Source organism: Chinchilla lanigera, unplaced genomic scaffold, assembly GCF_000276665.1.
Source record: "Chinchilla lanigera isolate Chin_1 unplaced genomic scaffold, ChiLan1.0 scaffold00116, whole genome shotgun sequence".
NCBI classification, from domain to species: domain Eukaryota; kingdom Metazoa; phylum Chordata; class Mammalia; order Rodentia; family Chinchillidae; genus Chinchilla; species Chinchilla lanigera.
The window spans coordinates 3,191,366-3,206,803 of NW_004955517.1; the positions used below are offsets into that span (position 1 = coordinate 3,191,366).

At 43.4% G+C, this 15,438-nt stretch overlaps 1 protein-coding gene across 1 annotated transcript in view; it reads left to right on the top strand.

The window, feature by feature from the left end:
- Window positions 1–15,438, top strand: part of Cadps (Ca++-dependent secretion activator) — a 454,713-nt gene that overhangs the window by 225,895 nt on the left and 213,380 nt on the right. The gene's annotated exons all lie outside the window — the stretch shown is intronic.

The window sequence follows — 15,438 nt, forward strand, 5'->3', positions numbered from 1 at the left end:
TGTTTTTCAGAGCCAGAGGACATCATCTTAGTGTAGGCTCATGTTTATTTGATGATTTTCAAGTTGTTTCTCAAGGCAAGAGAAATCCAAGGGGTACTATCTTCCTGGAGTCCTAACTCAGAATCACACCCTCTACAGCCTGAGTTTCTACCCATGGTTTCTTCCAGTACCTTTCTGATCAGTCATTGTTCAAGAGAGGTTAGAGTATATCTGTAGCAACACTTTCTATGTTTGTAAGTTTCATATTTGTTGTATAGCACTCTTTTGCACTATGAGCTAGAACTCATGTCACTACAAGGATGCAGGTGGGCATGGGGCTGCTGGGAAGATGGAGTCTGTTGGCTGATTCTCATCCTCAGGGTGCCTAGAACCTTTCAGGATTTTGGTGTTTGTTGAAATTATGGAATCCTTCAAGTTATCTTGGTTCCTTTGTGAGAATATTTAAAGCTCTCCGTTTGCACCCCTGGCTTCCAGCTTCAGAATGCTTGGGCACTGATTCAGGACTCAGGAAGCCTAGAAATATGGTAAGTCACTGGTTGAAAGCATCTTCTTGATGATATAGAAAATGAGCGTTCAGCATAAGCATGGGAGCAGAATGTTTGGGCAAGACAACACTTATTTTGGATCCCACTTTTGCCACTGACATTGTTACGTTGAGTTTCTCAGTCCTTCTGAACGTCAGTGTCTTCACTGTAAAGGGAGGCTAAAGACACTCAACTTACAGGCTAGTTGATGATGATTCATGTTTAGTAATCAAAGCAAAGCACTCTACACAAATGTAAGAGCTGTAATTTTTTATAACTATTGTTGGTGTGACCAAGATGCAAAGGTAAATGGCACAGGCCATCAGCTACTGTGAACTGAAGAAGTAAAAGACACATTACCTCTTAATTAGATGCCCCTTTTTTCGTTTTCCTTGAAATGAGGTCATTTATGTGTGGATTCCTTACTTGTACTGGGAAAAATTATGTACAAAGTTAGAATTTTAAATAATGTCTTAAACATAAAGATGGTCGTTAAATGTGGCTGACTCAGAGTGAAGCCTTAGTGACAACTGTGCAGCTGGCTGGCTGTATTAGCTACTTTTCTCATTGCTGAGACAAAATACCCAACATCCACAAGGTAAGAGAGGAAAGGTTTATTTAGCTCACAGTTTGTGGAGGTTTCAGTCCATAGTTGGCTTGCTCCAAGACAGGGTGGCATGGCACAGGGGCAGCCATGCATGGTGGTGGAAGACAGCAAAAGCAACAAGAGCAAGAAAAAGGAGCAAGCCTCTTTCCCTCCCCTCTATTACATGTAGGCTACCTGCCCTAGGGCAGGTGTAGCACTCATACCCTCAACCCTAGCACTAGACAATGAACCAATCACAAACTCTAGATTCAGAAGGCTCCAAAAAGCCTGCTTCCCATGACCACACAATGCTTTGGGGTACATCCAGACACAAGCCATAACATTCAACTCCTGGGTCCCCAGAGACTCATGTACATCCCTTTATTCAAAAGACATTTAGTACATCTCTAAGAGTTGCCAAAGCCCTAATAGTTTCAGCATTTCTGAAAAGTCCAAGTCCCAAGTCTCCTCAGAGATGTAAGGCAAACTTAGTTGTGAATTCCTGTACAAATGAAAAGAAAGTTAAACACTTCTAACACTCAATGGCATGAGATAGACATTTCCCTTCCAAAAGTGACAAAGAGGGGGATACAAAAGAATGGGACCAAAGCAAGTCCAAAATCCAGCAAGACAAACATTAAGTCCTGTAGTTCCATGTGCAGCACCCATGAAAATCTGTGGCAAGGTGTGAGCTCCAGTGGGCTTGCATGGCTCCACTCCTACGGCACTTCCAGTGGTAGCAGCTCCTGCCACTTCTCCCTTAGGCCTACTTTGTTCCCTACTTGCAGCTTTCCTTAAATGATCCATGCTCCTGGCTTTTCCAAACTTCTGGGTTCTCCACTGCACCTCTGGCTTCACACTCACAGTTTCACACAGTGCCCTCTTAGGGACATACTGCCTGACTTCAGGCATTCCTCTGAATTCTGGGTGGAAGTCTTCCTGATCCCACAACTCTTGCATTCTGCATGCACCTAAAACCAGCACCAAGTGGATGATGCCATGGTCTACTGCCAACTAGAGCAGTAGCCAGGCTTCCCTCTGCCTTGGCTGTAGTAGTCAAGTGCCTAGATCACTGAACACTCTGAATCCAATTCTGAGGAACAAATTCTGTATGCCACTACCATTCTGGAACGTGGTATTCTGCAGCTTTTTCATCAAAGCAATATCTTTCACTTTTACACTTTTGAGGCTGCAAAAGGTGGAGTACTGCTGCTTCTTGTGATGCCCTCAGACTATCCTTTCTATTTTCCTTTCCTTCTCAACAGTCAAGATCCTTCTGCTCTGTTTTTGCAATCCACAGCTTTACTGGGGCTTCCTTTCTGGCCAAACTCACAACATTTTAAATCACTCTGCTGGGCTCTTTGCTCTTGATTTTTAACATAAATCTGGCTAAAAGTCCCCAACAGTCACCATGCCACCACTTCAACATTTGACTGCCTTGAGATTTCTCCTACAGGATCAATTAGTCTGCTATCCTTAACCTCAGTCTCAGGCAAAGTCTCTGGACAAAGCAAGATGCAGACAAACCTTCTGCCAGCTATAATACACATTGTCTGGAGTTCAACAGTCAGTGCAGTCCTTCCCAGCAGAAACCTCCTGAGTATGATCTTTACTAGCAGGATTTCTATCAGCCTTCTAGTCTTCTGAGGTCTGACCATAACCTCCCATACAAAACAGCCTAAGGCATCCCAGCTCTTTTTCAGCCTGCATCTCCAAACCTTTCAAATCTCTTCCCTCAAGTCATTCCCAAAGACCATGAACCACGTGGTCAGGTAGTCACAGCAACAGCCCCTACTTCTCTGGTATCAAATTCTGTCTTGGTTACTTTTCTTGTTGCTGAGGCAAGATACCTGACACTCATAAGTTAAGAAAGGTTTATTTAGCTCTCAGTTTGTAGGGGATTCAGTCCATAATCAGCTGGCTCCAAGACAGTGTGGTATGGCAGCGGGGCAATCACTCATGGTGGTGGAAGATACCAAAAGCAACAAGAGCAAAAGGGAAAAGCAAGCCTCTTTTCCTCCTTTATATGGTATGCAGGATGCCTGCCTGAAGGCAGGTATAACACTCATACCCCCAATCCCAGCCCTAGACAATGGACCAGTCACAAACTCTAGATTCAGCTACCTCCAAAAAGCCTCCCACTCGTGACTACATGAGGCTTTGCAGGGACATCCAGACACAAACCATAAAGTTGACCACGGGAAAATCCAGGAAGGAGCCCACGGGATGGGCTTGATGACTTCTTTAGAGTACTGATAACCATGACAATAATTATTGTGCAGATTGCTCCACTCAAATGAGAGCTCAATGCCTGAAAAGAATAGAAAAAGACTGGAAAATATCCAAAAGTACAGAAAAAGGCATAAAAATAAAATAAACACATACATAAGTTTTCCTAGACTCAAACCACTGTCACTTTTCAAGCAATAAAGGAAATACACAGACAAACCCCCCAGGAATTGCTATGTATAAATCAAGTTAAACCAAATCTATGTAAATTGGGAAATAATCTTGTTTAGGAAAGAGGCTGTCATACAACCTAATCAAGGCAAGGTTTGGTGTTTGGGATGTTTTTCGCCTGTGAACAACTTACTAGCGAGCAAAAATAAAGCAAGCTGTTTTCTGCCATTACTGTACACAGAGGAGAACATTAAAGTTGCAGTACCAACATTTCAGGACTATTAGAAAAGAAGACAAATTACAGGGAGGAGGCTCCGAGTGTGAAGTTCCATTTCTGCCTTGCTATGTGTTGTCAGCTCATCTCTCTCCCTGCTGTGTCAAATCATGCGAGCTATTTCTACCCCAAAAGCCAAATTAGGTGATTTTTCTCTTGAGCCAAATGCACCAGAACTTGAAACCTGCAAAACACATGCCCCCACTCCAATCTTTCTCTCTTTGCAGCTTTCAAGAGATCCCAAACGAAAATCTCAAAGCAGCCTGTTCTGTAGAAATGGCAGCCTCTGGGAGGATTCACTGTGCTCCTTTGGTCATGTGTGACAGGCTACCTGCATGACGAGCCCGGGAGTACTTGTCACTTGGGGAGAGATACCAGTTTCCTTCATCCGCTCACTCAGGGCTCCCTTCACTCACCTTATTCTCTGTGCTACACAGTGTGCCCTTGAGGTGCTGGGCTCACTGCAGGGAGCAGAAGCAACAACACTGCTGCCGTTATGCTGCCCATACTCCAAAGGGACAAATCACACTGAAGCTCACCTTTGACTATTTGGCCAAAACGTACTGTAGAGCTTTGGCTTCCACCTTGCCTTTGGAAGACCTAATAGTCAAGTGTAATTTCAGAACCATCTCTGGTATCTCTGACCTTGTGTATGATCAGGACTCACACAGTCACATAGAGAGCCATTAAAGCCAACCAATATCATAGCCTCTGTGGTACAAGTACAGTATAGTATGCTGATTTATTTTCAGTATCTGAATATTCATTTTCAAATATACATGAGCACTCTAAATGCATATATGAGTCAATTTCCTATATTACTTTACTTTTAAAATTCTGTCAGTCAGTGGAACTTTGTGTGTATATATTTTAGTTATTATTACAATGTTAATATATGCAATAATTAATAACAATAAAAGGCTGTTTTATGTGAAAGGCTATCAAATTAATAAGTAGATAAATATTAGAAGAATATGCTTACTTGATATCTTTCAGAAGAACATTATATCCCTTTTGAGCAGAGGCATTTTTACAAAATTTAAATAATAATCAAGCATAGAAGTAGAGATCAGGCTTTATCACAATTCTAGTCGTCGTAGATCTGTTTTGTACAGTACGCATCCATCACACTGACACAATAAGGCTTACTTTAATCCACTTCTACGTAAAAGGAAGAAAAATTTAACTTGTTCTTAATATGGCTCAGCAATCACCACACTGGCAGAGCTGGCCAAAAATATTTCACTTCTTCACCAACTTCAAGCCAAAGTAAATAGTTTTTTGTTATCTGACCTAAGTTTGCTGTATAGAGTAGCAAGGGAAGTTTTTAGCTGATAGTGTTAAGAAATAATTACTCATACTCAATAATAATAAATGTTTACATTTGGACTATTAAATTTTTAGTAATAAAATTAGAATAATTTAGCTGGGCCTGGTGGCACACACTGTAATCCCAGCACCCAGGAAGCTGAGGCAAGAGTATCCCCATGAGTTTGAGTCCAGCCTGGGCCACATAGTGAGACCCTATTTTTAAAAGAAGAAGAAAAATAAAAGATTCAGGTTGCTTGTGCAGCAGGGTGCAGATTGACCAAGTGGGGGAGAAGAAGCAATTTCGATAGGTTGGTCGAAAAATGTCCCCAGGTTAAACAAGGAAGAGCTGGTCATGCAAAGAGCGTGCTGAACAAGAATGGCACACTTCTGGGCCTGTGGGCAGAGAAGCCTGGCCATCCGAGGGGCAGGGACACGGCCTGAGTGGTGGAGCAGGGTGTGGGGAAGGAAAAGAATGCCCGTCAGCAGGGCTGGATGAGTCCAGACCCGAGGCGGGCGGGTCACAGCAGGAAGTCTGGATTTTAAGGCCGAAGGAAATCTTGGTGCATTCATCTATTTCATAGATCCATCTGGCCGCTCTTGGAGACTGAGCAGCAGCAGAAGCAAGACACTACTAGGCAGGCTGTGGCTGTCATCACGCGAGAGGGAACGGGGGCCAGTGGTGACTGTGCAAAAGGAGTGAAAGGACGGGCTCAAGATGTATTGGGACTCCAGCCAGGACCGTGCTTTTCATTTCTGTCTTCTCTTTTCTGGGCACAGTACGGTGCCTTCTAGTGGTTGCATCCTAGCACTAAATCAGTAGTCATCTATCACCACCAGTCCGTGCTTTGCACACACCAATTGCCTCATTGGAAACTGTGGCACCAGCAGCTGAGTGGGTGACCTTGATGGAGCTGTAGTTGACTGGTATCTCTTACAACCTTGTAGGTGATGGATGTGCAACTGGGAACTGGGACAGTCAGTTCTCTAGCTTTCTTTCTCCACCTTAGCAGAACTGTAACTTTTACAGAATAATGCGTGCTGCTATTAGGATGACACTGAAACCAAACCAAAACAGAAAATTAACACATTCTCTTCCCCTCCTGGGTTTCATTTCCTGCTTAGCTTATGAAGTGGATTGTACTGTATTTTTGGCAATGCTGCTAAGAGAGAGGGCTTTTTGTTTTGTTTTGTTTTAGGAGAGAGGTTTTAATGGGAAAGATTTTGAGAAATAACCAACAGTGAGTCCAATCCCACTGAACAAGTGAGTCACAGCGTGTAGGTAATATCAGGGCTGGGTACTTGGTGTCTTTCCTGAGAATAATGTTCAATTACATGTAAATAAATCAGGCTTGACTTCAGTTCTGCAGTAGGTTCTTGCACTCGTAACAGATGCAGCTATAAAAAAATCTAGGGGAAAATGCATATTTTATGCATACGTTTCATAACATATTTATTTGGTAACTACTCTGTGCTTGGTCTTATGTTGGCCTAATTTTTAAAATAAGATTTGGTGTTTTTATGACCAAAAATTGTTTGCAGCAAAATATTCAGGGAAAATATAAAGAAAAGGTAAACAGTACTCACGATCCCCAGACCCAGCAGTCGTTGTGTGAACGTCCTGGTGGTGCTTCTCAGTTTGCTTTGCTGTATCTGTGATGTGTCTACACCCATCCACAGACCACACACAGGACAGGAAACTGTGGGATCCTTCCACCCCTCTATAATTGTGACTTCAGGTAAATTCCTTAAAATGGTGTGGTCACTTCACAGCTATTTATTTCCTACATGTTGAGTGACCAGGCACTCAGCAGGTACCCAGCACTTCCTAGGCTTAGCATTGAGTCCTGCATCCTGGAGCTAACTGGGACCGTTATGCACATCATTAGAATGAACACGACTACCCAACATTCACCGTCCTATATCCAAGTACACTTGGTGGCTGACAGTCACTTGTAGAGCTTGGTCTTGGGAGACCCCTGTCTCTTCACCCTCTCCCATCAGGAAGCCGTACTCATCACTGGCAGCCTCAGAGGATTTGCTGCAGCTCTCAAATCTGAACTTGGAATTAAATGCAGGTCAGCTGTTTGTATACAAAGTGCAAACAAATCACTGCGCATAGATGAAGGTCATTCCCTGGCCTCACTGAGCAATCTCAACTTGCTCTGTTTGTCGGAATAGATAAAAAGCTACATGATCAGAATGATTATGTTGTATTTTGGTGACGTTACATGTAACTAAACAGCAGATGACAATGTGGCGTTTGGACACAGAGGTGAAGGCAATTGATGTTTTAGCTAGATCTGCACAGGATCTTGGGCGTGAGCTGTAGGAGAAGATGATGCTGTGGATTAAAATGCTGTCTTGGTGACTTTCCTCTCATTGCTGGGAAAAAATACCTGACGCCCAAAATTAAGGAAGGAAAGGTTTATTTCGCTTACAGTTTGTGGAGGTTTCAGTCCATACTTGGCAGCTTACAAAGCAGAGTGGCACACGGCAGAGGGCTACAGCTCATGGCGGCAGAACACAGCAGAATCAACAAGCACTAAAAAGGGAGGAATGGCTGCAAGCAGCCTCTTCCTCTCCCTTACATATGCAAACTATCCACCCCAGGGCAGGTGTAGCTCTCACACCCATAATCGATCAAACTCTAAAAGCCTGCCCGTGAAGGCATGAGGATTTGGGGGGACACACAGACACAAACCATAACAAATGCCTAGAGAAAGACATGTACAGGAAACAAACCAACCACCGCAGGAGTTTTCCAGGTTTCTCACAATAACGAGTAACAATGAAAATCCTTTTAAAAGTAGGGCTTTTTTCTCATTTTTAACCTTATTAATCAAGTCATTAAATCCAGATTGTACATGCTAAGTAAAATGAAAATGAGCCTGCCATTCAAGTCTTAGAACCCAAATTAATGCAGTAGGCTCTAATTACAGTAAACAAAGATCTCCACAAACTTCATTACCTATTCTAAACATTTTCTATACATATTATGAAAAAATATATACAGAAAAAAGTGTATGTACCTATGTATATATGTGTGTGGGGAGGAAAATTATCTATATATAATTTATATTTTTATATAATTATATAATTTAGAAAAATAATTTTCATTTCCTTTTGATTGTATTATCTTTTTAAAAATAAACTAAGAAGAAGATTTGACCGATATTTGAAGTGAAAAATGCTTGTACACCTGAGAACTCTAGCAGGCAGTTAGTAGGACTTAACGCTAAGCATAGGTTGTCAGGGTGACTTCAACCACAAGTCTCTTACAATTTACATCAAAGAGCTTGTTGAAAAGTGGGGTAAACCACATAAAACTCCAAATCAGCAGCACAACATGTTATTTGCACTTTCCAGGCCCAAAGTTCTGATCACAAGTACATAACTTCTCTGCATGAGATTAAACCAATCAAGTGACAAGTGATTACATTTTCTTCATAGGAATATTTATTTTAAAAAGAAAATGGGGGTGGCACAGAGATTTAGCTCAGCAGCACAGTGCCTGCCTGGTAAGCATGAGATCCTGAATTCAATTCCTGATATAAAAAGAAAGAAAAGAGAGAAAGAAAGAAAGAAAGAAAGAAAGAAAGAAAGAAAGAAAGAAAGAAAGAAAAAGAAAGAAAGAAAGAGAAGAAAGAAAGAAAGAGAAAATGGGAAAGCATACATCTAAAAGTATTTCCAATTCAACTGGAATATGAGGCTTCTTATAAAACAACAATCTCTAGTCCTTTTTCTTCATTCGTTCAGTAACTGACTACAAAAAAATATGTGTGGGACATGCTGTGAGCCCAAGGGGGAACAGAGAGAGAACCTGTGCGCTGCTCTCAGCAGTGCTGTCTTCCAGTGGACAGGTATGTAAGATCAGTACATAGACGAGACCATTTAAAACAGGAATGAGCAGGGGCTGGGGATTTAGCTCAGCGGCAAAGCGCCTGCCTGGCAAGCGCAAGGTCGTGAGTTCGGTTCCCAGTACTGGAGAATAAAACAGGAATGAGCACTGCAAAATAAAGTTATGGGGTGGGGTGGTGAACGACCAGGTGAGACTCTCCTTTCAGGGCGGCAGGTCAGGAGCACCTCCCAGCTGAGACTGAGCATCAAGCCTTCAGATGCCCAAAGGTCAAGAGGAAGGTCAGTCAAGAAAAAGGGAGAAGCAAGTTGAGTGTGCCAAGGCAGGAAGGAACTTGTGATGCTCACCACAGGGAGAATAACAACCTCGTATGGCGACTCTGAGAGCACAGGAGGAGATAGTGAGAGAGAGAGGCCGAGACCACATCACAGAGAGCCTTGCAGGCAGTGGAAGGTCTTTGGGTTTTGCCTTCCTGGAAACAGGAAGCCCTCCTATTGCAGGGAGAAGCAGCGTACTAAACAGTATTCTAATTTGAAGTAAGAAGAAGTAGAATACTAGACGATATTCTAGTTCAAAGTTGAGGGGTGGCTTCCTGTGTGTTTGCTGAACTATCATACTTCAGAATTTATGTCTATGGACATACTGTTTAGTAGTAGAGAGAATTAAATGTCCTGGTATGTACTATAGACTGATAAGCTTCAAAAATTACACTAAGAAACCAGATGTAAAAGACCACATATTATATGTTTCTGTTTTTAAGAGATGTCAAGGAAATGCAGATCTATAGAGATGAAACATTAGTAGCTGCCTAGGAGGGCAAGTAGGTGTACGACTAGCAGCAAACAAGCACAAATGACTTTTTCGGGGTGATGGCTGTATCCTAAAATTGAAGTATAGCAATGGTTACACAGTGCTAAAGTTTACACAGAAAAATCAGTGAATTGTACATCTAAGGTAGAGGAGTTTTATGTTATATAAATTGTACCTCAGTAAGGCTGTTGTCTTAAAAGTCACCAGCACAGAAAACAAATTTTATACATTCTGTGTGTGTTCCCTTCTTCTCCTTCTCCTTCTCCACCTCCTCCTCCATCTTCTTCTTCATTTTTGGAACGTGGACCCAAGGTCCTATTGCAGTCATTCAGGTAGGAGGTGGGGTAGCACAGACTAAATGACAGTGACAGACCCAGATGTGCTCTGGAAACTGACGTGAAAAGGCTTTTGGCTGAATTCCTGTAGGGGCAGAAAGAGTGAGGGCAAGAGCGCCACCAAAACGCGAACCCGGGTTTGCGGGCGGAGCGATTGTGGTGCCACCTCCTGGGATGCAGAAGAGGAAGTTGTTAATCTGCCGCCATACTTGATAAGTCATCATTAACACAAAGCACAAGGCTTGTAATTAGTTACTAGATGTTGCACATACCTGAAAAAAAAAAACCTTTTTAAATACGGAAGATTCAGCCTTAACACTGTTCCAGCATTGGTAATTCTCTTACACTTTTACCTGGAGATGGTGGTTGCATGACAGCAGACATGTACAGGGAACTGCACTAAGTTTGCACCCAAACTTAGCGCATAGGTGTGGATACACACTGCCGGTGCTCTCTGTGTGGGACCCAGAAAAGTGACTACAGCCAGGGCAGTGCTCCCTGCTGTGGAGACGCGATTTTACCCGGTGCCTCCGCCCCCTGCAAGCCTCAGGACTCATTTCTCTTTGATCTGGTTGTGCGCGTGGATGCAAGCCACACAGCAGAACACCTACCTAATCTGTGCATCTGAACCGAGAAGCAGAAACACTCTGCTTCACCTGCACTAGAGACGCCTCGCTGTTGTAGACATTCTTACCACGAACATTTTTACCTGCAAAATCTTCCTTCGGGCAAGGATGGATCAGCTGGTTTAGGAGCACATTGCTTACCCTGAGTTTTCTCAACTCAAGTTTTGTACGACAGTAAGAGGCTGAGTATGTTGAAACCCCAAATATAACAGCTTTTGAGGAAAAGGGAATGCTAGGAACTTGTTTCTTTCCTTTGACTTTTAAAGTTTCAACAGTGATGCAGTCCAGTGAGGAAGGGGGGGCACAACTGCATGCTTGAATGACCACTAGTGATCAGAATTTGGTTACCAAAACATTCACATCTTCATCTCCCCGCTTCATACATTGCTTAAACAATAGCTTAAGTGGTTAACATGAGGAATGTGTACATAAACATTTGTTAAATTCTTTATCATTGTATAACTTAAAAGAACAACATCAAATAATGGTTTGTTTAAAGATCCTCCTATTATCCGGAGAGCATTACTGTGTAGTAATTTCTACACTTATAACATCAATAGAGTTAATCTCTTTTAAATCCCTAACTTTGAAATTTTCAGTTTACTAAACAGACCATAAAACAGGTCTTATTTGCTTTCTAACAAATAAGGCAGAACAGCTTGCCCATGGGGATTTAAATCATAATTTACATTTGAGTTTATTTTTATAGACAAGCCAGAAGCACCATTTGCAAAGCTGGATAAAACTAAGTCACTAGAAAATTTAAAAAGAGAGGTTTATTTTCCCCTTACAATTATGCTCAGTTGTAATTTAAAACTAACCACTTTAATTATACAGAATAATTGGATTAGGTAGAGGTTTGTGTAATTTGTCAGAACCAGAGTTTAACAGTCGATGTTTGGTCTTCTGTTGACAGCAGGAGGAAAGCACCTACACACAACTGGAAGAAGAGTAAAATGTCACATGGAAATGATTCAGAGGAATTAAGGACAACATTATATAAGGATAAATCCCCATATATACATATTAATGATCAGGCTTTGTAGAAAATCTGCTCCAAATATGGCTTTGAGAAGATTTAGGACATAATGTCTACTTGTAAGACACCCTACCTTTCTCGGAACGGATATCTCCTTAACGTTCACTGTGAATAACCGTGTGCAGGGGGCAGCCGGAGCTGCATCTTCCTGCCATCTCTTCTGGGTCGGGGGGGCGAGCACCACAGCTCTGCTGTCCAAGCGGTCCCCCGGCATCACAACTCAGCCCCAACAATAAATTAGAAGGACGGAGTCTAACGAAAGGAAGACAATGTATTTGTAAAGAGCAAAAGGAAAGGATAGATAGCGACCCTAGTAAGAAAGAACCAGAGTGGGGGCTCTGGAAAGAGGGGGGACCAGTGGGCCCTCTGTTCTCAGCTGTTTTTATAGAGAGGGTGAATGACTCTTCCCCTCCACCCAGGACTTACCCTAACGGTTTGGCTTCAGGCACCTCTGCCTAACGTCATTTCTTCCAGTGGTCTGTGTGCAGCTTTTTCCTGTTCATTTATTTGTCCTTGAAGTACTTTTCAAGGACTTTGGGGTGGGTGATTCGTTGGCAAGGGGGTGCCTTATGCATGGTTAGCTTAGAGTTAATGAGGGGGTGTGTGGACATCTATCGTATTCTAGAATGACCCTAGAGTGAGCAGTGTAGTGACTCTAGAGTGATACCCATGTGTATGTGTGTATATGTTAGTGCGTAAGTGTGGGTACACACTGCCTCAAAGTTAATCACTCCCTTGCTTCCCCTATATTTTATTAGAGGTGGGGGCAGCTTGTCATTTGCGAGCTTGGCTTTCTGTCTGTGTCCTACCTTCAGCTCTTTTTCTGGTCTCTTGGTGCAAGTCCCAAGGCCATTTCGTGCCTTTATCTGTCTGTTTTGTTTTCTCCTTCCCCTGCCTCTGACTTGCTTCCCAGGGGAATCTCTCCAGTAAGGTTTGTTTTCACTTCTAGTCAAGATTTGCTAGAAGATCCACTATCCCTGCATTCCCACCCGTCCTGACCACCCTCTCACCGCATGCCTGCGCGCCACTGGGGCTATTATTTGTTTCACAGTTATCTTAAATTTATTCTCATCTTTTGAGTTGGTTAGACGTTAAACGGGGCCTGTTCCGTCAGCTTGTAAATAGAGAGTAGCTGTAAAAATAATCTCAGTGAGAACAAAACAAAAGGCGTAATAAATGCTAGACTGAGTCTGTTTCCTGCAGGAGGACCAAATGGCTACTTAGCCGCTGTCTCTGTAACCAGAAAGCCTTCTCCCTTGTCCTGGTTAACACCACTTCACACTGTCTGCTGCCACACTGGGTCTTTCTTCCTGACCTAACGAGAGGAGAGCGACTGTTTCCCAGGCCACCTCCCTGCCCTGACAGTGACGTCCAGGGGTGCAAGATCTCCACGGTGAGGACCACAGTGCTCAGTACGCTGCTGGCTCACTTGACTACATGAGATGTGACTAAAATTTTTCCCATTTATTATAGCGGAAGATACATCGCCATTAATTCCCCTCAAAATGCTCACCCTCGCCTCAGGCACACTTATCCCGTCATTCTTGCCACTTCCTGAAGCCCTTCTGGAAGTCCTCTTTCATGGCTTGTGTGTGTGTGTGTGTGTGTGGCTTGCCTCAGTGTCCTGAACTGACTCAAACATTTACAGAAATTTCTGTCAGATAAAAACATTACACCTTGTTCACCAGATCTGGTGTGATCTGACTTCTGGATCTTCCCCAGAGTCCAAATGACTGTGAATCAACTCAGAACATCAAAGTAGCCTTGACAAGGCAACTGAAGACACAGCAGAGGATTCCAGAACGGTGTCAGAAAGTGGAAGGAACGATGGGGCCAAAGTGTTACAGCACAGGGGACTCTCTTGGGGAGGGATGGATGGCAGCTGTCTTTAACTACAATAATTTTTTATTTAAAGGGTCACTGTGGGGCTGGGGATTTAGCTCAGCGGCAAAAGCGCCTGCCTGGCAAGCGCAAGGTCATGAGTTCGGTTCCCGGTACCGGAGAAAAAACAACAAAAAAAAAAAAAAAATAAAGGGTCACTGTACTGTTTGATCATCCCTCATAAGTCATATGTGGTAAAATAACGAGTATAAAGTAGTAAGGTTTCCATTCCAGGGAGAACTGCACGTTCTTCCTTGTTGGGAAAACCAAAGAATACCCCTGGCGGATCTGGCCTACTTGGACACAGCGTTTACATTTGGCTGGGAAGACCTTGCAAGCGCAGAGCGGGAGGAAAGGGCATTCCTCAACAGCACCAGCCGACACGTACAGTCTCAGGAGTGCTAGACAATGCAGGGGACACAGGTTCTTAAAAGGAATGAAAGGAGAAAGAAATCTATAAATGAGGGCCCTAGTGGGGACAGACTTGAAAACTGAACTGATGGAAGAAACTCAAAGAAACAACATATTCATAAGGGAGAAGACAGAAGCCTGCCAATGGCCGTGAGTGTGACCCTGCTCCTATGATGGCAGAGTTCTGTGCCATGCCCTCCTGAGTTTCACATTCCAGAATGAGAGAATCTGATCAGCTCATCCTGGGTCAGGGCCACATCCTAGACCGGGCAGCTGTGGCTAGTAGGACAAGGTCATACACAGAGAGGGCCCCTGAGGTCCAAACCGGTGCGTGGAGCCAGGGTCATAGAGCAAGGGCTAGCCTGAGCTCTGTGAACAAGATACCACAATCCCCTTCTCGCAAAGAAGGAGAGCTGGACATAGTACCATCAGATACTCTACCCTAGGCAAAGGGAAGCACTTTAAAACGCTAAAGAAAGATGATCAATGTCTGCATCTGGGAATTTCCAACCTCTCAGTAAAGCAGGAAGCACGTTTGTCTGAAAAGAGATTGGCAATTGACTCTCTCAACTGGAGATTTGTTTTTAAGAGAATCTTTAGGAGGCTGGAGAAGTTATGGAATAGGTTCCTGTTTAAGGAATATTCTCATCTCTGGCTTAAAGGAATCTTTGCAAAGCTGTGTACTTAGCACAGAAGAAATCATTAGCATCTTTGGAATCTTTTACTCTTTTCCTGGAGATGGAAGGTCAGTTACACCTCGGCCACAGCCGGAGCTGGGAGCAGAAAAGAAAGAAGGGAGGACAGAGCTGCAGGGCAAACCTCATGTCCCGTCTGAACAGTCAGAGACAAACAGCCATGTCATTCTTCTTACTAACTTGTGCAACTCCAAGAGCTCCCTAAAATTTTCTTTCCCCTGGGTGAAGGTAAAAGACTCAGCCAAGGTTTCTCAGCCTTTCAGTGCTACTAGCCTAGCATTTGGAGAAGTTCCTTCTTGGTAGGCGCTGTCCCAGATGCTGTACTGATGTTTAGGATTTGTGGACTCTAAAACTTTATATTCTTTTTGCAGGCAGGGTCTTGCTATGTACTTCAGGCTAACTTTGAACTCACTATGTACCCCAGTAGCCCAAGCTGTCCTTGAACGCATGGCAACTCTCCTGCCTCAGCCTCCCGAGTGCTGAGATTACAGGTGTGTGCCACCTGCCCTGCATTAAAACTCCTAAAAGGGGGCTGGGGATTTAGCTCAGTGGCAAAGCGCCTGCCTGGCAGGCACAAGGTTGTGAGTTTGATTCCTGGTACCGGAAGGAAAAAAAAAAAAAAGAATGGCTTATGGGGCTGGGGATTTAGCTCAGCGGCAAAGCGCCTGCCTGGCAAGCGCAAGGTCATGA